At 47.6% G+C, this 26,001-nt stretch overlaps 1 protein-coding gene across 3 annotated transcripts in view; it reads right to left on the bottom strand.

Moving 5' to 3' along the window:
• Positions 1 to 26,001, bottom strand: part of DOCK1 (dedicator of cytokinesis 1) — a 522,147-nt gene that overhangs the window by 153,158 nt on the left and 342,988 nt on the right. The gene's annotated exons all lie outside the window — the stretch shown is intronic.

Raw genomic sequence — 26,001 nt, 5'->3', positions numbered from 1 at the left:
TTAAAAAAACACATTAGGATTAAAAACCCACTGGAAGAAATGACACATCACCTTCAGAACAGCATTAAGACTCCACAGAAACAATGAAAGCCAAAGATAGTAGAATTATCTTCAAGTTACCGAAAAAAAGTAACAGCCCCAAATTCTTTACCTAAAATATTGGTCAAAAATGAAGCCAAACTGAAGACGTGTTTAGGCAAATAATTAAAGAATTCAAAACCAGCAGATTCAAGTGTTCTTTCAGCAGGAAAGGAAAAAAAAAAAAAAGTCCCAGATGGAAAGTAAGAGGGACATGAAAGGATCACTTAATTACCATGGAAAGGGAGCAAGGTGCAGGGTGATACTGAGTTATGTGAAGGGAGGGCAGGGAAAGGGTTCAGGGAGGCACCCTGGGGGCGGAGTTGATGCAGAAGCCCACAGAAAAAGGGACAGGGAGGACCCCACACAGCAACCGGAGTACCACACCTGCTCTGGCATTCGACAGATGCTCTGAGAGTGAGGCCACCCCTGGGCTCCCTGGAGCCCAATTCTATCAAATTATCTCATCGAATAATCTGCTCAGACAGCCCCACGGTGGCCACAGGGAGGATTTTCAGGTAACCCCTTGCTACAAAGCCACTGTCTTCAAGGACTGTCAAGCACTGTGGTGGTAAGGGTGTCTTGAGGAGCATCCTCAAGTGCCCCGCACCCTCCCCCCAGCCCCAGCTGCACTTTATTAAGACCCCCCAATGCCCCCAAGACAGCCTGAAGTTGTGGTCTGACGTTGCCTTCTCCCAGTGAGCGTGCCTGCACTCCTCACTCCCCAGCCCCGCAGGCCCCCTGCATATGGAACAGATGGCATGCGGGGTCCTCACCTGGAGTCCCTGTCTGACCTCCACACTGAAGGGGAAGCAGGGTGGGGAACCCCCACCGCCAAAGCTGCTAGCTAAAGAGGAAACCTACGAATAAACCAGAAAGTTCTACATAAAACGGTCAGCAAGGTCATTTGTGAGTGATGAGCCATTTGCTTTATATCTTCCAATATTTTCCATAATTAAAATGGATTTCCCTCATGAAATAAACAAAATACACCGAGCACGAAATTCGGTGCCTTATGAAATGTGCCTGTTTCACACTCAGATCTAATAAAAATCCAATCACAACTTGAAAACGGTTATTTTTGATAGATTAGACAATATGATTTGATTTGATTTTTTTTTAGACAATAGGATTTTAAGTCTCATTTGGGACAACAATAGTTTAGAATAATAAAGAAGAAAAGAAAAGGAATAATAAGAGAGCCCAGAGCCGCCAAATATTAATATTAAAATATACCATAACGGTAGTAACCAAGACAATGTGGTCCTGACCCAAGAATAAAAGATTATATCACTGAAGTAACCCAGATTGCCCAGAAATGACCAATAACACTACCAAAAAAAAAAAAAAAAATTAATTGAAAGATCATTTTTAAACTGTAGAAGATTTTTCGTAAGTGGTATTGTAATAACTATTTGCAATTTAGCAATCAACTCGGATACATGGAGCGCAGAGTCAAATTCTAGATTAAACTGAAAATTTAAATGTAAAACAATAAAATAAATATAAACCCTATAACTGAACATTACATTCGTGGATAAAGGGTGCCAAAATAGAGACGTGATAAAGAAACAGATGGGGAGATGTGACAAGTTAAAATTTGTATGTAAAGTAACATAAACATTTTAGCATTAGACACATATATAATCAAATAAGATGGCAAACAACAACACAGGACAAATATTTGTAGAAGTGTTAGATGGGTTCATATGAGCACTGTCTAAAAACGCTAATAAAATTCTTAAGAAAAAACATTAAAACCAATACATAAATAGGGAAAAGACGTGAATAGTTTATAGAGCAGAAACTAACAGAAAGAAAATGCATAGAAACTATATTATCCTGCAAAAAAAAAAAAAGGAAAGACAAAATACAAATATAAACAAAATTAAGCAACATTTTACCTGTTAAATCAACAAAACTTTCATTTTGAAGCTAATACTGAATCCTGGCAAGGGTGCAATAAAATCCTCTTGGAAAGCAATTTGACAATATGTATCAGGCCCCAGTAATCCCATTTCTGGGAATGCATCCTAGGAAATAATCCAAAATACAGAAACCATATGCATGAAGACACTCAGCACAATGTTATCTGTAACAGATACAACTTGAGAGCACCCTCAGAGTATAAAAAATGAGGGGATGTGCTGGGAAAGCACCGGACAGATTTGCAAGCAGCCAGGAGGCAGGTTGGGGATGACGAGTCTGTAGTAACATGGAAAAATGCTTCGCAGAGACCGGTGCGTCAGAAGCTGCAGTGCACAGATGATATTTACACTACGATCATAAGAAAGTAAAACAAACACGTATAAAGATGTGCGGGGATCCAAGCCGGGCAGAGCCGTAGCGGGGTAGGAGTGTTCCTACCGCTCTTACTCCTCTGCGGCTGGGGAACAGGATGGTCTCACTCCTTCCATAACCAATGAATGTGACGATTTGATAGCAAACACCACGCCGTGCTCTCTGCCCTGTGAGGCAGCACGCCTTCTGGAGCCTTCTGTGAACTCCCTGGCGAGAAATCAGGTCAGGGCTGCAAAACCGGGCTCTGCCCGGATCTCACCGGCTCGCCGGGCTATGAGGTACACTCTCCCTCGCCCGACCTGCTCCTTCACAACCCTGACTCCCGGTGGCAGACAAGGAACCCAGCACTTCCGTCCACGAGCGTGGGCGTGAGAGCACAGCTGGGGGAGGCAAGCCGATGACTCATGGTTCGGTGCAGCCGAGCAAAACCTCGGCGCCACGCTCCGGGAGCCGAACCTGGCAACTGGCTCTCAAGGCCTCTTTCTGCAGCCAAGCGGAGGGCACCGTGGCCCCACACAGACCCAGCCACGCTTCCCCGTCCTCTGCCAGCAGGACCCCGGAAGGCTCTGCTCCTCTGCCACAGTTTGGACTCTCAGGACACGTTGCCCTTGTTCGGAGAACCCGGCGCACTCGTCTGTTCCTACGCGGTAGCGGGAAAGAAAACGGAGTACTTGACAACCCATGAGTTGCACTTGTCCCCCCCCAGCCCCCCGCCGGCTGCCAGGTCCACAGCATCGCTCTGCAGAGACTGCCTTTTCTTCTTGTTTTTCTTTTTAAAAAGTCTGCAACTGGGGCCCCTGGGTGGCTCAGTCGGTTAAGCATCCGACTTCGGCTCAGGTCACGCATGGTCTCCAAGTTCACGGGTTCAAGCCCCATGCGGGGCTGTGCTGACCGCTCGGAGCCTGGAGCCTGCTTCCGATTCTGTGTCTCCCTCTCTCTCTGCCCCTCCCCTGCTCGCAATCTATTTCTTTCCCTCTCTCAAAAATAAATAAAAAAGTTTCAAATAAATAATTAAAAATTAAAACTCTGCCACTAAGAAATCCCGCCTGGATATCACCAAAACAGAGCTCGCTCTCGGGACTCAGCGTAACTCTGGAATCAGCTGAGGCAAAGGGAATGTGGAGCCAACAGGACAGTTACTGCTGCCGAAGAATCACGGAAAGAAACGGCCAAGAGGAGAGAGGAGGAGAACAAAGTAGGTGGGAAAGTGTGGTACGTAATGGAAAGGTGGAGGTGGACCGTGGCTTTCCCAGGTGACGGCCTTGCGGGCTTACACTGGCCTTTTTTAAATTAATCCTCGCAAAAGGATTCTGACCACCGTTCGTTCCTGGGCAGATCCCCATCTGGTGGCTAAAGCCTCGAGGTTTCTGAGCACAGCTCAGCCAGAAGCTGGTTCCTCGCAGATCACCCGCACAGCACAGAGGTGTCAGCTGCCCTCTCCCGCCCGCTCTCTCGGAGGGAGCTGCCTGCCTCTCGGGTGCACAGAGACCACCAGCTCCACGGAGGGCCGCAGAGGTCCGTGTAAGTCACATCAGCCTGTGCACTTGGCTTCTCTTCCACAAAAAGGAAACAGTGAAGCAGAGGGAAAAAAAGGCGCTGAGGTCCTCCATGATTAACACAAAGACCCAGAAACTCTGAACCTTCTGGAAGATTCCCTGACCCCATATGCCTGAAGTCCTGAAGAACAAAGATGTCACAGAAAGATGAAATAACAGCTATATTTTCGGGCATAGGTGATGTTGCTCATCGAAGGAATCAGAATCATGCTTAATAAAGATGCTCCTCGGGATTATAATCATAAATTTCAAACCTTTCCACAAAGTCATGCAAGAGGGTAGCAACAGTTCAAGCTCATTCTCCCAACAGGATCTCAGAATCAAGTAGGATATGAAAACAGTCTACACACTTAAAATGGGTGAGCTGTCCCGAATGCAAACTATACCTTGATAACATTGATGAAAGAAGTCACTTAAAGGGAACCAGCTCAGGGGCACCCAGGGGGGCTCAGTCAGTTAAGTGTCCAACTTCTGCTCAGGTCATGATGTCGCAGTTTTTGAGTTCGAGCCCCACGTCGGGCCCTGTGCTGACAGCTCAGAGCCTGGAGCCTGCTTCGGATTCCGTCTCCCTCTCTGCCCCTCCCCCACTCCCAATCTGTCTCTCTCTGTGTCTCAAAAATAAACAAACATTAAAAAAAAGAGAGAGGACGAGCGCAAATTCCTTTGGAACAGCGACGCTGCTGTAAGCAATAACTGATGATTGCCCCCTTCAGAAGAGGTCATGACTGCCTCTTCCCCTTGGTTTTTCTCAAACATATAATGCCCTCCCCCATAAAAAAAAAAAAAAAAAAAAAAAAAAAGAGAAAGATTAAAAGCCACCAAGACACTAATTACACTTATTTACATACATAAAATTTCACATACTATAACCAACCCTGAGTACTGTCTCTGCCGGATGGAAGTCTTATAACAGCCAAAGCAATTGAGTCTTTCCCGATTTTCTTTTTCTTTTCATTTTTTTTTTTTTTTTTTTTTTGCCCATGTGATGGTTTGATAAGATGTAATAGGGGTGGAAAAGTCTACAGTTGATTAGAATTTAGCTAATTAGAAAGTCTGACTCAGGGGCACCTGGGTGGCTCAGTCTGTTAGGCGTCCAACTCTTGATATCGGCTCAGGTCATGATCTCATGGTTCATGGGATCGAGCCCTGAGTCAGGCTCTGTGCTGAGAGTGTGGAGCCTGGTTGGGATTCTCTCTCTCTCTGCCCCTCCCTCGCTCACACTCTCTCTCTCTGTCTCTCAAAATAAATATATAAAACTTAAAAAAAAAAGTCTGACTCAGATGAGCCCAAGGTGACAGCTCACCTTTCCCTGAGTGGGAGACCTAGAGGGGGGGACCACCCCTACTGAGGACCCAACTGTCCAAAATTTGTACAAAAGGACAAAATTTGCTCAGTGCCCCCATGCACCTGTACCAGAACTTCCTACAGTAAAAAACATACATACATATCTCCCTAAGGGCATTCGCTGGTGAGAAGGAGAAAAGAGGAAAGGAAAATTTGTGATAAACCAACTACACATTCTGGGATAATTCTGAGCACCTAGTAGGTGTCAAGCCCTATCCTAGAATTCACATATTGGAACAAACAAGACAAACCATGCCTGTTTCCGGAGGCAAAATAATAGCTCCCGCCCCGAGACGTCTGTCGCACTCCACAGAGGCTGTGAACGTGGCTTATGTTACATGCAAAAGGACGAGAAGGTTGCAGGTGGTATTAAGGCTGCTAGTCAGCTGACCTTGTGATGGGAGCTTAGCCTGGATTGTCCAGGTGGGCCCAGCGTAATCTCAGTAGTCTTTGTAAATGGGACAGGGAGGTAGAGGGGTCCATGTCGCACGGTATAGGCGTGAGGAAGATTCAGTTCGTCCCTGCCGTCTTTAAAGATGTAAGGGGACCATGCACCAAGAAATGAGGGCAGGCCCCCAAAACTGGAAAAGGCAAAAAAATGGATTCTCCCCTAGAGTCTCCAGTAAAGACTGCAGCCCGGCCGACAAGTGATTTTAGCGCATGGGACCATTTTGGACTCCTGACCTTCAGAACTGTAAGATAATGACTGGGTGTTGTGAGCCATTTTGTTTGTGGTAACTTGTTACAGTAGCCACAGGGTATGAGCACACCTGCCCTCCCTAGTGGGAAACCCCTTAACGGTTCCTATGGAAACAGTACGGCATGAGGTTGTCATTCCGGAATCCTGGGATCTGGCCTGAGAGTTCCTCGCCATGGCTCTATCCTGCTAAATCCCGTGGCCCTCTGTGCCCAGCCATCCCGGGTTACCCAGTAATGTCCTAACAAAAGGCCATGGCCTAGCCCTCTACATGTGCACAGTCTGTGCCCTCAAGTCACAGGGACCCCCCCCCTCCCTTCTTCCAACCCAATCTTACTCTCCCTTCAAAATAGGTACCCAACTCTTGTGGTGAGAATGTGGGAGTATGGGATGCGATCGGGGTAAGACTTTCCTCCCAATCCTTTCTGAAATGGTATGTCCTTTTACGTTCCTCCGGGAGGGTCAGAAACTGTCCTATTACAAATTCTCCCAGCAAAGGCAGTCTTTATATCAATGCCTGGGTGCTCACACACACTAAACCCTGTATCATTCTGTCAACAAGCCACAAAACTACTTGAGACCCATTACAATTTGCCGTGCCATGGCTCAACGAGCTAATCCCTCTCTCTTGCTAACTTTCCACCAATTATGACTTTGGCAATGCCTTTTAGGAATGCCGCGGCTTTATGAATTTGCTTCTTGAAGGACATTAAACAAATCCACTTTTCAATTTAAAAATAAAACTGTATCAGTGTGCCAAAGCCCCTGGGTTTCCATTTCCAGCCACGTTGGAAACACAGAGACGAAGTCTCCAGCACAAACCAAACAAGGAAGCCAGGGCAGTTATTTAAAACAAATATTCACTACATGGAAATATATTAAATAAGGCTGTACTGTAAATTCCAACAGAGTAACTCGCTAAACTAAATAGTGTCAGCGATTCGCTAACTCAAGGAATAAAATGAGGACCATGACACCGAACCGATCTGTGTCCTCGGCACCATTTTGCAAATGGAAAGGCTGAAAATAGTCTTGATTTTTTTTTCCCCCAGCTTGGAGAAAAAAAAAAAAAAAAAGCCTCAGAAAGACATCTTCAGTTCTATGCGACCCAGGGCATCTCCCAGCAGATGTCGGAGAAGCCTGGCATTCTGCATTTCTGCTCTAAGCCCCTAGCTTTCCTGCACCTCATGTGTCTCTGTAGTCACTGATCTACGCCCTTGAACGCTCTGATGTCGGAGAGCTCCGCGAGAGGCTAAGTGTTTGCAGGAAGGGTGAACAAATGACCAACCTGGTCCCCAGCAGTTGTCAAGGCTGAGTGGATCCCCGTCATTTGGGCCTTCAATTTTCCAAGTGCCTGAAAGCTGTCTGAATGCAAAGGTGATGAGAAGGGTGAGGACATGCTGAGTGAAATGTGGGGTATTTTTGTCTAAGTTTAAAGAGAGAGAGAGAGAGAGAGAGAGAGAGAGAGAGATGTTCACTACCGGGGCATTTTACTCAAAGAACAAAGGTTTCTCCCTTTTTTCAAAAAAAATAAATAAATAAATAAAACCTAATATGTGAACTACATTTTGAAAGCCACAAAAATTCCTGAACAAATGAGTGCAATTTCAAAATAGGACTCCCGACCCAAATGGAAGGTCACTTTTCTACCGGTTATGCGGAGACAGTACGTAGGAAAAGCCCATGCTGTGATGAATGACAGATGGTAGGCTAACATAAATCCTTCCTTTGCCTGTGACCGTCCTTTATAGACTGCCACGTCGCCCAGGCTTCCCGAGCTCACAAGTGTATGCAGGTAAACTGAGGCAGTCTCTCGGGGAAACTCCGCCAGGGCAGTGGGGCCATCTACCTGTCCTGTTTTTCCAAGGCACATTGCACAAGGGTGAGAGCAGGCTCTGCAGGGAACTTGAACATGTTTATTTATGTGAATTCCTGCCACGTTTCTGTCTCCTGACAAAGATCCTTTCCTTGGTCAAACTCGGGCTCTCCTGAACTCTCCCCTCACTAGCCCCTGAGACTTTTGGGTTTCCCTGCTCATCTCCACGTTGACCTCTAGCAAGAACAGCCCTAAGTCAGTTCAGCCAGAATCCCCCACCCTCGAGATCCGATGGGGCTCCTCACCCCCGCCAGCCCCCAGGTGATGTCCGACGAGCCTGGCCTGCCTTCCGCAGGAGTCCTGTTAGGTTGGTTTTGCCATGATCTCCCCTTAGCGTGATGTTGCTTTGGTGATTTCCCAACCCCACCTGTTCCTTGGCTATAAATCGACACTTGCCCGGGCCGCATTTAGAGCTGAGCCCCATCTCTCTCTTCCACTGAGAAACTCCACCACAGTGTTCCAACACCCAGCAGGGAGGTCCTGCGTAAGGTCTGCCTTACCAATCTAACAAGTGTCATGATTATTTTCATCAGGGTCCCAAACGTGTGCTTAGCCGGGGGAGGGTTAACATTGGTGCGGGAAGTTCTACATCAAAACAATGGGGGATAACGTTCGTCCAAGCAGTTACCTTACTGGATAATCGCATGCCGTTACACCCCACTCATCCCCACGAGGGGGAAGAAGGTACGAAGGAGGTGAAAAAGTAACAAAATTCAAAAATTAGAACACAAGCTCTGGCATCAGGCAAACAGAGTGTGAATTTGGTCCTGGCCGACTGGTTAGCCGCTAAATCAGTATCAACTTCGCCTGCAAAAATAAGGATCATATGACCAGCCTTTCCTGGCTACTGAGAGGATGAAATAAAATGATACGAGTACAGTATGCAGCCCAGACTAAGAGCTCGATGAAGATTAAATATGATGATTTTCATCATCCTTGATAGCAATTCCTGCGAAGCACACTGGAAATTCTAAGAAACTATCTGGGGCTTTCAGAGGGGTGCCAAAGCATCCCGAATGCTACTTTATTGTGAAAAGGCCAGGCGCACAGATTTATATCCCTTTGTGGGAGACACTGCATTGGGAAATTATTAGATATGAAGTAGGAACAACAGATTCGTCAGTTCATCAAATACTTCCTGGGAACCCCGATGTTCAGGGCACTGGGTGTGTGTCCTGGGGGCATAGCAGCTGCACCAGGTGGCGGGTCCCATGCTGGAGTTTCTATCGGTTCATACCTCAGGAGTCTGCTTAGATACTCATTTCTTCTTTAGGTACTTATTTCTGTCCCCATCATCTTACAAGCAGCAAACATTCTGTTTGTCACAAGGAAACTTCCTATTTTGGTAAAGAAAAAAATGCTAAGAGCATCTTGTTAGTTTGTTAACATGGGTGATAGCATTTTGAATTTCTCTCCTCTCTTCACCCCCCCCGCCCACCCTCTCCCCTGCCACCACTTACAGCCTGGCTGGTGTTAACCATGTAATCTGGCCACGTACCATGTGACCCCGCCGGCTACCCTGTGATCGGGTACCATGTGACATCAGTTACCCTGTCATCAGGCACCGTGTGCTCATGTCAATCACTGTGTGACAGCCGGTGCTTTACTACATGATTAGGTTCAACGCTCAGGCTAGAAGAGAGCATAAACCTACAGTGGCATCCACCTTCTTTTATAACTTTCCGAACTTAATTTGCTGCAACTCCCTCAGCCTTCCCTAACCCTCCCAGGACTGGATCGGAGACAGGAGGAAAACGAAAACAAAGCCTGCTGGTCCCCTGAATTCTGGTTCTGCTTACTCTATGTCCCTTCTCGGATTTTAATAAAACTCGGTCTCACTTTTGGAGGATCTGAGAGCTCCCCAACGTGCCACCTCTGAGAAGTCAGCAAACAGCTGGTTATTAACAGTAAACACCACCGGTTTTATCACTGCCAGTATAGACTTAGGGCTAATGTACGTTGATGTCTCTGCTTGGGAATGTCCAACACAATCTAGAGCAGGTCGCTTTCTTCTAATGTGCATGGATTTGAGAGACGCCCGTAAACAAAATCCCTTACGCCCAACACTAACCAAGGAGGATCTAGTTTTTACGTTAACAGAGTTTTTTGTTTTATTTTGTTTTGTTTTAATCTGTCCAACAATGACACCATGGGCCACGGGTTCCATTCAATAGTTCCCTGAGCGATGGTACCACTGAGCACGAAGCACACGGACACGCCTGTACACACAGTTGTATGTGTTCTCAACCTGGTTTATACTCATTAAACCTGTTAGCATAACCTCCTGATTTACTTGAAAATATTACATAACTTGACAGCATACGACCATGAAAGGGAAGTTGACTTTTATGTGAAAATGAAGTTGGAAGCTTTGAAAACAACAAAGATGAATCACTTTGAAGACAGGTGGTGACAACTCAGTTGCTGTGGGCTCAGGTGGGCATGAGACCCCCCCAGAAGGGCCCCAGCGATCCAAAAAGAGTTCAAACTGCTATGCAAGCGGGAGGAGAACATGGCACCAGAGGCGTCACATGCCCGGACGATGATGTGACAGGTTCACCAGGAGACCCATCTTCAAGCCACCAAAGTGAAGCAGAGTGCCAGACCTTCCTCGTGAAATGGACGTGCACTTACCGCTTGCAAGTTAAGCGTGGGTGGTATATGCGTATTATGTTTTCAATGATTCACGACCTCACCAAATGTTTCAATTAACAATCAATTATGTTATGATTGAATTGAATGAAACGCTTCTGCAGTACTGAAAACAGAAAAAAAACAATGATGGGGCACCAGGTGGCTCACTCGGTCAAGCGTCCGACTCTTGGTTGTGGCTCAGGTTATGATCTCACGGTTCGTGAGCTCGAGCCCCGCGTCGGGCTCTGTGCTGACAGTGTACAGCCTGCTTGGGATTCCCTCTCTCTCTGCCTCTCTCTCTGCCCCTCCCCTGCCTGCACTCCTCTCTCTCTCAAAATAAATAAAGAAAAAAAAGAAAAAAGAAAAAAAAGTTAAAAGCCCATTGGGATCACTGGTGCTCAATAGATATTTCTACATTGACATCTTTTCTGAAAGGGAAAAACTGATTATGATTCAATGGAGCTTGCTCCCAACCCTCAACATGGTGGCAGGGAAGAGAGGAATCCCTTCATCATGGCTGCCCCAGCCGGCATGAAGTTTCCAGCCGGGCCAAGAGAGGAGAGCCTTCTGTAGGAATGTGCTTGGTAAAATGCATCTATTAGCTTTCTGAGCTCGACACACACTGACCGCTGCTCGCAGGTACCAGGGATATTCATCTTATGTCTCTGAGGAACCAGGAAGGTGAAGTCAGCAACGCTTACCATGTGATCTCGAAAGTCCCTCCATGCATTCTGCAATGGCGAAGTAGGAAAGGAAGTAGCCTCATGAAGACCAAAGAATAACTGGGGCGATAGAAGAAGTGTTTGGTTCTCAAAATTTTCGCTGCAGTCACGATTTCCTGGCCCTGATAAAGAAGCTCTGTGGAGAGCTGTGCATTCAAATCCTGCTAACAAATGGAAGGACTGGAGCATACCACACCTGGGACCCGAAATGTCCTGCCTTTGTTGTTCTTAAGGAACATGGCGAGGGGAGGAAGCCATGAAGTATGGGACGCGAGAAGAGGAGGAGAGCCGCAGTCTTCCGGGAATCTCCAAGCTGAGGCTGCGGCAGAGGAAAGGGGTCATGGAAGATGCCTCGGCATCACAGAACTCACCGCCCGATCGCTTCTCGGCCTTTTGGCTAAGATCAAGTGTAGAAGTCACCGCCCAAGGGGAGGGAAGGCCGTGAGCGGGTCAAGGCACCTGCAGACACAGGCTTCGCGCTGCCCATCCCCAAAGACGGAAGCCCTCATTTGAATTAAACAGAAGGAGACACATAGGGCCTCAGAGAGTCTACACTTCAGACATCAGGAGGCCGGTGGCCTCTGGTCCCTACTGGCACAGCTAACACCCCGCCCCAGCCTCTCCAGTGGCCACGCAGCCGCGATGCAGGTGTGTGGGAGGAACGTTGCGAGAGGGCTATTTTGAGAGACTGGACGGTTTTGATGGCTAATAGGGTTCACTGAAGCTTAAAAGACAAGATCCATCTAGAAATGTTCACAGAAGGATGATTTCACCTGAGTTATTTAAAGCAATGTATCTTTTTAGACGTATCCGCTTATGAGGCCTCTCCCAGGCTTATGTAAGAGGGCAGCCTGCGATCCAGGGACCTGACGCTCACTCTGTACCCACGAGTGTGATCTGCCAGGGAACAGGGCGCAGATGAAAGATTCACGTGGTCATCACAGACACAGGTGTATTTTAATCTTTGTTCCCTAAACCCCTTCTTGCTAATGACCTCGTGTCAAACTTCAGCGAGAAAACAGAAAGAAACCACACATAGTCTTTCTCCTCATCCAGTCCCCACATCTAGCCCCGTGGTGACCACTGTGCCCACTCCACCTTCTCTCCTGTCCCAACGGATTGACCGTACTTGGTCCCATCGATGGCCAGCCCTTCCCCTTCCACATTTTCCAACATGGACCTCACGGCTCCCACCGGCCTCCAGGCCACCGCTCACCGCTCCTCTCTCCCAGCATGCCCCAAATCAGCAGCGACCATATAGACCCGTCTATACCACAGCCCCCTCCAGACGCCATAACTGTGACCCCTGGCATTCCCAAATCCTGAAGGAGGCGCCCACTTCGACATCCCACTTGCTCTGGGCCCCTACGGGCCAGTCTCCCCCTCACCACGCCAAGAGCACTGCCCTGGTCCACACTGGCAGTGACCCTGTGTGGAAGAACCTACGGCTTCTCTGTAACACCATCTTCCCGTCTCGGACTCTTCTCCTGATAGCAGCAACTTTTCTCTGCAACTGCTTTGCTGGCTTAGCTTCAACCGTGAAGCTCCTAAAAGGGAGGGAGACCCAGGGTTTCACCTGGTCTGCTTCTCTTCTCCAGCTACAGTCACTCGCCAGGTGGCCGCAGAGGCATCATCTGAATGCTAGGGACGCCCCACGCTGTACCTTCGCACATTCCCTTTCTCCCGAACCTCAGGCTGAAATCTCCACTTGCTCCCTAGATCCGCCCTCCCACTGCCCACTGCCGCCCAGGCACCTCGTAATTCATGGGGCCACGCATTTTCCATGGGGCCAACGTCTACCCCGAGAGGGTGGAAATGGGCTCTCGGGGAAGACAAAGATATTATACCGGCCCGCAGCCTTCCAAAGCACACCCTCCCTTGCAAAAGCTTATTTGTTAGCACTTAATGTCTCTTAATTAAATGTAAATCTAATCTAATCCTTCTCCTTAGGAGGGTGATAATGAAAATCAGGCCGAGAAACAGGGAGCTAGGTCAGGACAGAGCCCGTGAGGGCCCCACCCCTCTAAACCGGACTCTCCTCAAAAACCCCACCAATCCCTTGTGGCTCCAGCCAAAAACCCATATTCTTCATTTTCCTTCCCTCCCGGCATATTCTAGAGCAGTCCACCTGACCCCCCTTCCCCCGAAACACACCACAAATCCTCCACTGGCTTCTCTCCCCCCAAGACCACCTGAGCCCCAGCCACAGCCTGTCCGGCCCACGTTATGCCACGAGCTCCTAACTCGTGCTCCAATTTGGTTTCTGCCTACGCTGCAGACCAGTGTCATGAAAACACGGGTCAGTGATGCCACTTCTCGGTTTTAAACTGTCCATCAACTTTCCATTTCAAAATAAATCCCTGCTGTAACGGTAAACCGGCCTTCTTCCTGCTCCTTCTACCCGAGAGCTTTGTGGCACCTGCTCTCTCTGTCTGGAACATTCTTCTATCTACCTATCATTTAGAATGCTGCCTAACTGCCGCCCCCCGGGAACCCTTCCCCGAGGAGCGGTTCTCAGGCAGGTGCCCCAGTCTGTCACAGCCGCCCTTCAAATCCTCTGGGGGGATCCTCATCACCACTGGATATTCCCCAATTTGCTCCTTCAGTTTTTTTTTTCTTTAATTTGAAATAAACGTAAATCTTAGGTGCAGATGTACAGAAAAGTTGTAGAGAGTTCTGGTATCCACTCCACACTCAGGCTCTTTGGTTGCCGTGGTACATTTGTCTCCGTCAAGCAACTAGCACTGCCTCATTGCTACTCACTAAACCCCACGACTTACTCGGATCTCACCAGTTTCCTCCTGATGTCCTTCTCCTGCTCCAGGATCTCATCTAGAAACCACATCATTTGTAGTCTTCATGTCCCCTCAGGCCCCTGTGGCTGTGACAGCTTCTTGGACGTTTCCCCACCTTTGATGATCTTGACAAGTTTTGAGAAGCCAGTCAGGCACTTTGCAGAAGGTCCCTCAATCTGGGTTCGTCTGAAGTTTTTCTCGTGGTCAGACTCTGGTTTATTAATTTGCTTGTCAGTTTGTTTCTTGTCTGTCCTTTCCCAAATACCCTGAACTCTGATGGCTCAGACACCTGGGGCCCCTGGGGGCTGGGTCCGCTCTGCCATGTACTTTCTGTGTCCCCAGAGCCACGACCACACCTTTCCCACGCGTGAACAACAATACATGCACATCTCACAAAGCACGCCACGGTGAGACAGCACGGTGAAATTTTCTCCCGTTACGTAGCAGCACAGAATTACACCTGCACCTGCGCCTGAGGACGTCACACTGGGCTAAAGATGTTCCGATGGAGTTAAGACAAGAGCTCCGTCCTTTGCTTATTTGCAACATCTCTCTGTCTTCTATTTCCGTGAGGACCAGGATCCTTGAGGAAAAGTCTTCATTCTCACAGACATCAAACTCTTCACTATTTCCCTTAAGCTACGGTGTGTCGGCTGCAGGCCAGTTATTTGCTTTACAGCATCTTCTGAGATGCTCATTGTAAATAAACCCCTATTACCTCCACTCAGGAACGAGGAAGCAGAGACTCCAGATTTAATGGAATCGGCTGACACGATGTGGCTACTCTGTGAACCTAGAACCTGAGCCTTGGGCTGATGCCTCCAGCGCCCCTGTGGCCACCCACTGCCTCTTGGTTTCCCCCCTCGAGCAGCCTCCGCGTGGCTGAGGAGTTACAACATTTACTTGAACGTGATGTGCACCAAATGTCTCAGGTGTTCAATACCACTGAGGAACACTGCACGAGAGTCCAGTGAAGGGATGAAAGCACTGACGTCTGGACCAGAGAGATCTCAGCGCAGACGTCTGGACCAGAGAGATCTCAGCGCGGACGTCTGGACCAGAGAGATCTCAGCGCGGACGTCTGGACCAGAGAGATCTCAGCGCGGACGTCTGGACCAGAGAGATCTCAGCGCGGACGTCTGGAACAGAGAGATCTCAGCGCGGACGCCTGGACCAGAGAGCTCTCAGCGCGGACGTCGGGACCAGAGAGCTCTCAGCGCGGACGTCTGGACCAGAGAGATCTCAGCGCGGACGTCTGGACCAGAGAGATCTCAGCGCGGACGTCTGGAACAGAGAGATCTCAGCGCAGACGTCTGGAACAGAGAGATCTCAGCGCGGACATCTGGACCAGAGAGCTCTCAGCGCGGACGTCTGGACCAGAGAGATCTCAGCGCGGACGTCTGGACCAGAGAGATCTCAGCGCGGACGTCTGGACCAGAGAGATCTCAGCACGGACGTCTGGACCAGAGAGCTCTCAGCGCGGACGTCTGGAACAGAGAGATCTCAGCGTGGCCGTCTGGACCAGAGAGATCTCAGTGCTGACGTCTGGAAGAGAGATCTCAGCACTGACGTCTGACAAAGAGAGATCTCAGCATCTGGATGAGCGTGAGTGATGAGAGGGACATGACAGGGAGGACGTGGAGGAAGACTGGCCAAGCCGGACAGAGGGAGAGCAGGTGCGGACACAGCCAACGATGGCCACTATCCGTGGAATGAACACTAAGGTCACCCCAAGCAGTTTACGGAAAGTGTAATTTCTGCACACAGGTTGCCAATTAAAAAGTCTGGGGGCGCCTGGGGGGTGCTCAGTCGGTGGAGCTTCTGATTGATTTTCGCTCAGGTCATGATCTTACAGTTTCGTGAGTTCGAGCCCTACTGCCAGCGCAGAGCCTGCTAGGGATTCTCTCTCTTCCTCTCCAACTCGCACTGTCCCTGTCTCTCTCAAAATAAATAAATAAACTTTAAAAACAATAAAAAACAAAGAGTCTGGGAACTGGCAAACTCGGAAGCTTCACGCTATTTTCATGCTTTATTTGTTCCCTTTCGAGAATTTCCAGAAGGCTGGGCACACCTTTACATCCCCCTTTATCCCCACAGCCATCCAATAACAAGTTTACGTGCAGCTCTGGGGGTAAGAAAAAGACCTGTCCTTGGATAGCTCAACCCTGAAGCAGAAATTGGTTTTCAAGATGAAACCTAGAAATCCAAAGGGAATTACTTTAAAGAAACAAAGACCCAAGAAAAGTGAAACTCAGCAATGAGGCAGAGCAGGATCTGTTTGTCTACAAGAGACGGCCCAATGTACGTAACAACCTCCTGATAGGACTTAAAGATGTCCTCTGCTAACCTGCAGGGCTCAGTGCACCAAACCACCAAAAGCCTCCCACGGCATCCTGACACAATCACAAGTTTAAATAACCAAGTTGATAAATATTCTCTTTCTATGAGCAGCAGAATTAAAAAAAAAAAAAAAAAATTAACGAGAAAAGGAAGCTACATGACAACGTGGCACCTCATGTTTTTGTTTTTGTTTTTGTTTTTGCCTTCCCTTCGTCAGTGATGCCACATGACCATGGGTAAAAAGCTCTCTGCTGGACTCCCAGACCTCCCATCTCCCAGCCTCAGGCACACCTTCGCTCTGGGAGTCTGTGATCCTGACTTGTTCCTCACAGAACAAATCAGAAATCCCAGCGAATAAAAATAATTCCCCTTAAGTCTAAGCTCAAGACTTTTGACTAGTCCCAAGGCAACCGCTGCAAAATCTGCCTTGAACTTGATCACTGGGGGTGCGGCCACGTAATCCTGCAGAGCTGGTCTTGCATGGAGCTGACCCGAGGCCATTCTGAAGCTACCAGATCCTTCTTCCTCTTTTCCATGCCCAGAACTCTGAAGCGTTCACAGCTCTGGAGGCCTCAGTGGGCCCAACCCTGGACACAGACACTGCCACTTGTTGAAAGGACATGTTGTGCAGGGACCTCGGCACACAGATGTGGAAGATCATAGCTCCTCCACTAAAGGAGCACTTCCACGCCCCGCCCCCCCCACCCCGGCGACCCGATCACTCGCTGTCCAGGAAAGGTTTTAGGGTCTGACTCCCTCCCCCACCCCCAAAGCTCTGTAAACTAAGCAGGAACAGCAGGGCGCCTGGATGGCTCAGCTGGTTAAGTGTCTGACTTCAGCTCAGGTCATTATCTCACAGTTCATGGGTTCGAGCCCCGTGTCAGCCTCTGTGCTGACAGCTCAGAGGTGGAGCCTGTTTTGAATTCTGTGTCTCCTTCACTCTGTGCCCCTCCCCTGCTCGTACTCTGTGTCTCTCTCTCAAAACTAATAAACATTAATCTTTTTTTAAATTAAATAGGAACAGCTACGAGGAGCATTTTCTTGTCAAAGCTGCACGGGCTGAGCAGGGAGACAGGTGCTACCCAGTGAGGACCCCACGGCTCACAGCACAGAAAGCAAGCTCTCCTTTGGGGGCCTCAGTTGGCAGGGGTCTGGCTTCCTTGGAGTAGTCGTTGTCTGGGGTGGTAGAGAACTCAGGTTCAAGGCCTCCAACAGGCAAAAAGAGGTTGAAGCAGTCAGAGAACACGGGCTTCATTCACCCTGGGAAGACCACAATGTGAAAAGCACCACAGGGGCTACAGAGAACGATCTCCTGGAACCTCAGATGGGGCACAGAGCTGGGCCCCATCCCCCGGTCACGCTCAGTGCCAGGACCCAGACTCGGGGCCAAATTGGAGGCTGATACCCTCTCAGGCCAGCAGCCCTGGACGTGCACAGTACTTAAAATATAAAGTCATTCCAGTCCACCCAGGCAGAGTGGGGTCGGGAAGCACTGAATCACAAAACTTCACCACAGGACTGATGTCCACCCACTAACAGGGGTCACTGGCACCACAAAGCTCTATGCGGATAGCCCGGCGAGGTGCCCCTCCTGCAAGGGCAGCTCCACGGACAGTGGAGAGAAAGAGGCCAGAGCCTCATGAGCCACCTGCTCTCCAGGCCCCCAAAGCTCGACCCTTAATGCAACAGTCCAGTAATAATAGTCATGGGCATGGGGAGGTCATTCCCTCCGGCATCAGTGGATGCCAAGCATCACTTGGCATACATTAACATGAATCTTTCCAGAATGTTAGTATCCCATAGGTGGCCCATGGCGGGGGGGAGGGGACCACTCTCCCACAGCCACCTGGCTCCCAAGGGTGTGCTGAAAACAAAGTATGACCCGCCGTAAAGCAGGCGTGCTTCTCCGTCTACAAAGTGAGCCCTTCCTGTGACGCAACGTTAGCAATCTTAGAAAGCTCATCAGGCGATCGCTTTTCCGTCCTGACTCTGGACAGGTGACCATGATGAATAATATACAAAGAAGGGCTATACCACTTCTTCAGGTCCACCATTGAGGACATTTTCTATTAAGTAAGACAAAACAAAAACCACTCCTGCCCCGCCTCCAAGGATGACATTAAGAAGTTCCCTCAGGGTGTCTGGGTGGCTCAGTCCGTTAAGTGTCTGACTTCGGCTCAGGCCATGATCTCACAGTTCGTGGGTTCGAGCCCTGCATCAGGCTCTGTGCTGACAGCTCAGAGCCTGGAGCCTGCTTCAGATTCTGTGTCTCCCTCTCTCACCCCTCCCCATTTGGGCACATGCGCTCTCTCTCTCTCAAACACAAATAAACATTTTTTTAAAAATTAGAAAAAAAAAGAAATTCCCTTAGAAACTATAGTCAGGGAAAAGTGGGCCTCCTGTGGAGAAAGACTGCGCCTATCTGATCAGACCCCAAGAATGCTGGAACTCACAGTGTCCCTCATTTGTCTGGGCTTGGCAAGGCTTGGGAGAGAATGGGCTGCTTTACAACGTGCCGGGTTCCCAGGGGTTCCCTCTGGCCCCTTCTACCCACAAAGATCCCCATCTCACTACACGATTACTTTGAGATTACTTTTTAGGTGCTGTCTTGTTACGTATGGTTTCCCGTAACTTGAAAACCACCCCAAATCCATCCGACAGGCAGAATAGAAATAACAAGTGGGACATTTCCCTTCTCTCCCATTTTCCTCGCCATTAGAAACTCACTTCGTGATGCACTGTCTGTGAGGGACCTTAAGGTCCAAGAGAGAATACCCGTTTGAGAAATACCGCTCAGAAGAGCCGGGGCCCCATAAATGACACGCAGACCGTGTTTGCCCTCAGGGTACCTCATAAAAGAGGAGTGCTCCGTTCTCTTTAAACCAAGCTTAATTCTTAGGTTTAGTACCAAAAATAAACAAATCGATCCAATATTCAGCTAGACTCCTCCATTCAATGCCCAGATCATCCGCAGGTGAGTGGCGAATTAAAAATACCTTCTGCACAATAAACTGCAGCATCAGACGGGGATGAGATGGCCTTTTACTTTAGTCAAGCAATAACATTCCGTTTGAAGAATCAAATCAGATTTCTGACCCCTTCATCCCCCGGAGGGCGGGGAAAGCAGCCAGGAGGCCAGCTGCCACGTGGAAGGGACTGGGTGGGGGGGGAGCGGTCCCAGGGAGAGAGCCCTGACTGCCACCTGTCAAATGCGACCACTGCAGTCAGGACCAAGATGAGGAAAATGCCCCGAAGAAACCCTAACTGGGAAATATTTATGGTTTAGCTTCCATCAAAGGAGTACGGCCTGATGAAACACCACCCCACCTTTTCACAACATACATCCCATCCCCCTGTAGCACAGCAGAGGAACTCAATCTGACCATTTAGGACTTTCTAGCTCTTGCCGGAAACCTCAGGGTTTTGCCCCCCCGAACACAATGCATCAGGAGAGAAGATAGGCTGTCAAGAATCACAGAAAAGGAGAGATAGAGAGGCGTCCTCTAACCTACTCTCCCAGGCCTCTGAATCCCAAGCAGCCCCTTGTTAGTGAGGCGAGGGCAACGCATCAGACAGATTGGGGGAGAGAGCTTTCCTGCTATGAAAAATAGATCGCATGCTAAGAAAAGTGTCAAGGGCTAAAGAGCTGCCCAAACGGCCGGACAGCTCAAGCCCTCTCCCCTGCTGGGGATGGTTAATATTTATATTCACAAATATTCACACTTAGCACTGTCTGTCCCTCGTTCAGGCCCCATGTATCCATGACATGGGAGTTGAGGGGCACCGGGTCTTAAGCACGGAGAACAGCTCGGGCATCTCTGATACAGCAACGTGGGAAGAGGCTTTCCGTGGAGGGCTTTTGTTTTGAACCATTAGAATCCAGTGAACTGAAAAGACCAAGCTGTCAGTGTTCATTTTCTTCCGAAATCAACCAAACTGTAGAATAACACAAAATATTTCACTTTACAATATAATTTGTATCTTCAATTTCCTTGCAGCTCTGGGAATTTGACAGGTACAGTATTAAGTAAAAACCCTCCTGTGAAGTCTTATTGGAAAGGTCAACATGAAACAGCAGACAGCAATCTCCCTGCTGTTTAGGGACGCCCGCACATAGATACGAACGTGGATCACCCTCGCCCGTGAGTTTAGAACAACTCTCAGTTAAGGAAATTCACTAGCTAACAGATCCCTAAGATAATAAGAAGCACCATTTTTCATTTTCATGGAAAACACAACTGAAATTATTTCTTGGTGGGATTATTTCTTTCTGGAATGATTTCTTTGTGGACACAAATATAAAATGGGTAACTGCATTGTATTCCTGGAAAAGCACTGCTACAAAAATGTGTCGTGTACTTTTATCGGTTGACTTTGTAAGAAAAAACATTTCCCATTGACATTCTTTCAGTTAGGCAGCTACTCTTTGTTTGAGCACCTGCGATGCGCCAGGCAGGGTCACTGGGCGTTGATCAGACATCATAGTGACAAGGAGGGATTTCTCCCCAGCAGCATCAAAGACCCAAGCACCAATGTGTAGAATTCCATGAAAAAAGAACAAGGGACACATAAAAGCATCTTGTATGAGCAAAAGTGTATAGAAGATGCCACAATCCTATTGACATTTTGATTCTATGCAGAAATTATACTAAATATTATTATCATATCTTGGGGCACCTGAGTGGCTCAGTTGGTTGAGTGTCCGACTCTTGATTTCAGCTCAGGTCATGATCCCAGGGTTGTGGGATCGAGCCCAGTGTTGGGCTCGGTGCTAAGAGTGGAGCCTGCTTAAGGTTCTCTCTCTCTCTCTCTCTCTCTCTCTCTCTCTCTGCTTCTCACCCCGCTTACATGCTCTCTAAAATTAAAAAAAAATTAATAAAAAGATGAAAAATATTATTATCATTTTTTATAAATCTGAAAATATATTACCTATGTGATTTTTAAACATTGTAAGTGGTGGAATAATAATAAAATTATTAGTCAATTTTATTTCTGATCCCATGTCTAGAAAATAGCAGGAGTTTGGTAATTAATGGTGTGATTCCATGTTCAGTCTTCAAGATAATTTTATTTCAGGAACTGTATTTCATGGAGCTTCTATATAGACAGAATCTACAATACCAGGCAGCAGGCTCCCTTAGTATCTGGACAGTCACCATGCTGGTTACAACCAATTCGCCAGCAGGAAGTCCACTCAGTTTCTTTCTGCAAGAGTCATTGAAGATTTTTTCCAAAGGAAAAAATATTTAAAATGAAAATGTTTAATGTCAACCAAGAAAACCACTACTAAGAGAGAGACAGAAAGGGATGCCTGGGTGGTTCAGTCAAGCGTCCGACTTCAGCTCAGGTCATAATCTCGTGGTTTGTGGGTTGTAGCCCTGCGTCGGGCTCTGTGCTGACAGCTCAGAGCCTGGAGCCTGCTTCGGATTCTGTGTCTCCCTCTTTCTCTGCCCCTCCCCCTCCCTCCCTCCCTCTCTCTCCTCTCTCTCTCTCTCTCAAATATAAGTAAACATTTTTTTAAAAAAACTAAAAAAAAAAAAGGGAGAGAGAGAGAGAGAGAGAGAAAGAAAAAACATAGCAGTAACTGAATAGGAAAACATATCGCAACACACATAAGGCTCTTATCCTGCAAGCAGAGAAGACAAGTGACGTAAGGACTAAACATTCAAAAATAACTGGTTAATATCCAAAATACATATAAAAACTCACATAACGCAACTGCAAAAACAAAACCGGTTAAAAAATGGGCATTTTTCCAGAAAGACATTTTCCCAAAGAAGACAGACAGATGGTCAACAAGCCTATGAAAGGATGCTCAACATCACTCATCATCAGGGACGTGCAAATCAAACTATAGTAAAATATCACCTCGCACCTGTTAAAATGGAAATTATCAACACTATAAGAGATAAATATTGGTGAGTTTGTGGAGAAAAGGAAACCCTTGTGTATGACTACTGGGAATGTAAACTGGTGTAGTCACTGTGGAAAACAGTATGGAGATTCTTCCAAAAAAAAAAAAAAAATTGAACTAGCACATAACGGACCAAGTCTCCTTCGAGGGAGATTTCCAAAGGAAACTCAAACACTATCTTGAAAAGATATCTGCACTCCCACGTTCACTGCACCATTATTTACAAAGACCAAAACACAGAAACAACCTATGTGTCCGTAGATGGATAAATGGATGAAGAACATGGGATACAGATAGAGATAATGGAGAATCATTCAGCCACAAAAGGATGAAATCTCACCATTTGTGACAACATGGGTGCACCTTGAGGGCATTATGCTAAGTGAAATATGTCAGACAGAGAAAAGACAAACACTGGTGTAATCTCACTTATATGTGGAATCCTATTTATTTATAATTTATAATATTATACTTATGTATAATGTTTTATAAAAGACACATACACAAACTCCCCCAGAAGAGACACTTGCTAATCTTCTCTACACATGTCCTACAGGCCAGCCATTAGGAGGGGCGGGATGGATCTAAATTCATGTCAGTAGGACTGGACTCTCTACGCCCTTCTTGCTCCCATGGCCATGTGACCCTGGACCACGCCCACAGAGATTTGCCATAAAGCTGGAGCACCTGCCAGGGCATCTTGGAGAAAAATGCCTCCAATTCACAGGCACCGCCTGAATACATGAAAGGTCAGCCCTGGCATCCTCAGAGGATGGCCCCTAGGGTTCATTCTAAGGGATGCTGTCTTTGCTGGGGTCATGCAACAGGAAAAGGTGGCGAAGAAATGTGCAAATAAAGAGAAGAGGGTCACCGAAATCCATCACATATATTACTATTAATTACTTGACATCACAGAGTTTCAGTTTTTTCCATCTATAAAATGGGGTTTTTAACATTTTGAGTTGAGTGATTCTTTAAAGGGGGCTATCCTGTACATGGAAGGACGTTTAGCAGTATCCCAGGAGTCGAGATGTCAGCAGCCTTCATTTCCCGAGCCGTGACAACAAAAATGTGCCTGGACACTGCCATGTCCCCTGGGCGGGGCCAAATCCCCCGTGGCTGAGAACCACGGAAAAGGTACCAAAGACCATGTTGGCATCTCACCAGGCATTCGATCCACATTGGCTGCCGCCTCCCTCCCATTCTAGACTTGAAATAAAAGCGAAACAGCACAGGGTCTTACACTGCACATGATTTTTTCGAAGTCCCGGTAGCACTGGAGGTGAACATTTAGGACAAAGGGATCTGGAGGGTGACCTTCATAAAACGTATTTCCTCCATTTTGTCATGCGCATTGCAAGAAATTTCATGCATCAAACAGAGAGTGTGCTTGGCATCATTTCTCGTGAAGTGAAGTACGTCCTCCAGGATTAAGTGCCAGCAGACGGCCTCATCAACGCCAGCCACGAGCTCACAGCAAGGTGTGCAGTGTCTCTGAGAATTCTTCAGCAGACTTTGCCCTTTCAAAACTTTCCTCTGGAACGAGCTTCCCTCAATAAGAGTCCCGGCTAAGGGCTCTTCATCACTGCCATGCCTTTGAAGAGTAGCTTGAGTTCTCATCTCTGAATTAAATAAAGAGGCCATTTGAATAAAACCCAACTGTATAAAAGATCTACGTTATGTGTGATAAATTGGTTATACAGACCGAGGTAAAATCTGGAATTATTTGTTTTCAGGCCAAGCTTAATTATTAAGCACAGAGCAAAAGCACGCATACCGTTGGATAACTATATGGAAAGTACTAAAATAATTTATGAAAATGCCATGAAGGATACACGGAACTGAAAACTGGTGGCAAAGTACCACACGGGTGGGGGTCTAAGTCCTGCTCAGAGATCCAAGGTGCCCTTACTAGATCTGAATCAACATCCGTCTTGAAATCCCAGGGCTTCACGGTGGCCAGCCGAGCCCCAGAGAAACATCTCCCGTGTTTCCCCAGGAGACCAGCCAGAACCGTGCTCAGGGATAGCCCCGGTTGGCCCGACCGAGGAGGCAGGCCTGCGCCTTCACTGTCTACAAACTGGGGTCTGAGCAGCAAGACATCTCAGGTGAGGCCAATTTCCTTGGAGAAGCACCCAAGTTCAAAGACCGATATTATTAAGTGTGAGAGCTGGGTGAAACGTGGGCATGCTGAGCTCCGGGGAAATTTTCATTCCAGAATGTTTTCATTACACCGACGTTGAATTCCTCTTTCTTCCACCGAAAAACAATACTTATTTATTTATTTTTTTTCCTGTGGGCTTCAGCAAGTTGTGTGGTGACAGTGTTTCTGTCAACGGCCTGAAACTGTATATAGTTTCAAAGGGAAAAAGGATTCTGAGGTGTGCTTAAAATCTTCAAGCCGTTGGATATGCAAAGCCTCGGTAGGAAACCGGTGAATTTAAAAAATAAATTAAATTAAAAGTAACAACATCAACTAAAACCTCAGGCTTCAAAGGGAGTAAAAAGATGTTGAGGAGAAATAATCCAAGAGTCTCCGGAGCCCCAAATGCTTTATATCCATATAAATGCTTTATATTCAACTTGCACAAAGATTTCAGCTGCGTGTCCTTTCACGGGAGAGGTGTTTCCTGAGCAGGAGATTGAGCAGGAAAACACAGTCCTCCCAGACTGGGCCGTTTTCAGCTATCGCTGTTGTCAGGGCCCCTGAGGCAGATCCCCAGTGAGTGGGGACCCCCCCCCCCACCTCGCTTTCTCTCACCCTAAGGCAAGTGGCACATTTCCTCTGCTCTGAGCCCAGGGCACAGTGTGGACAAGGACAAAAATTCTTCCACAGCAATGAAACCAAATGGCGCTGTACCTGCAAACAGCCTACCGTGCAAATTTGCTTTCTGAGCATTATCATGATTTATCCTTAAGAAGCCTGGCATCTCAAAGGTAGAATACCTTTCTAAGGCTTAAGGCCCTTTCTTGTCCTGACTATACGCCAGATTAATTTTGGCAGAAACATCCATGAGCTTGCCATCTTGGACTCTGATATATCTGATGGATACTACTTATGAGTGGGGAAATGTGCTGTGTTTAAAAGGAGAGAAATGGCTACGTTATAAAAATGTGCATGGGAAATTTACCCCACGAAGGAGCCACATGCAAGTATGGGTGTGTGAATATGTGATGTGCACAATCAGGGTGGTGGAAACATACTACGTTGTATTAATGCATTGACGCTAACAAATCCCGGTCAAAAGACGCCTGAATCATGGAGGAGAGAAGAAGGCGTAGAAGAGGCCACACAGAAATGCACTAACACCGTAGGCCAAAGAAAGGTGGTCAAAAACAGATGGTACAAACATCGGCTTGGACTGTTCTGGGACAGTCTCCACCTGGCCATGATCAAAACTAGGGCTTTGACGCATGAAGGAAGTAGCAATAATGATCTCACAAATTCTGAGATGAGATACAATTTCAGGGTTGCGGGGTGCCTGGGTGGCTCAGTCGGTTAAGCGACCGACCTCGGCTTGGGTCATGATCTCACGGTTTGTGAGTTTGAGCCCCGCGTCGGGCTCTGTGCTGACAGCTCAGAGCCTGGGGCCTGTTTTTGATTCTATGTCTCCCTCTCTCTGCACCTCCCCTGCCCGTGTTCTGTCTCTCTCTGACTCTCAAAAAATCAATAAATGTTAATAAAAAAAAAATTTTTTTTTAATTTCAGGGTTGCTAAGGACAAATATTAGATTAAATGGATTC

This window comes from Panthera pardus, unplaced genomic scaffold, assembly GCF_024362965.1.
Source record: "Panthera pardus isolate Hobbes unplaced genomic scaffold, ASM2436296v1 HiC_scaffold_22, whole genome shotgun sequence".
Classification (NCBI taxonomy): Eukaryota; Metazoa; Chordata; class Mammalia; order Carnivora; family Felidae; genus Panthera; species Panthera pardus.
This window is presented reverse-complemented; position numbering and strand designations above follow the sequence as displayed.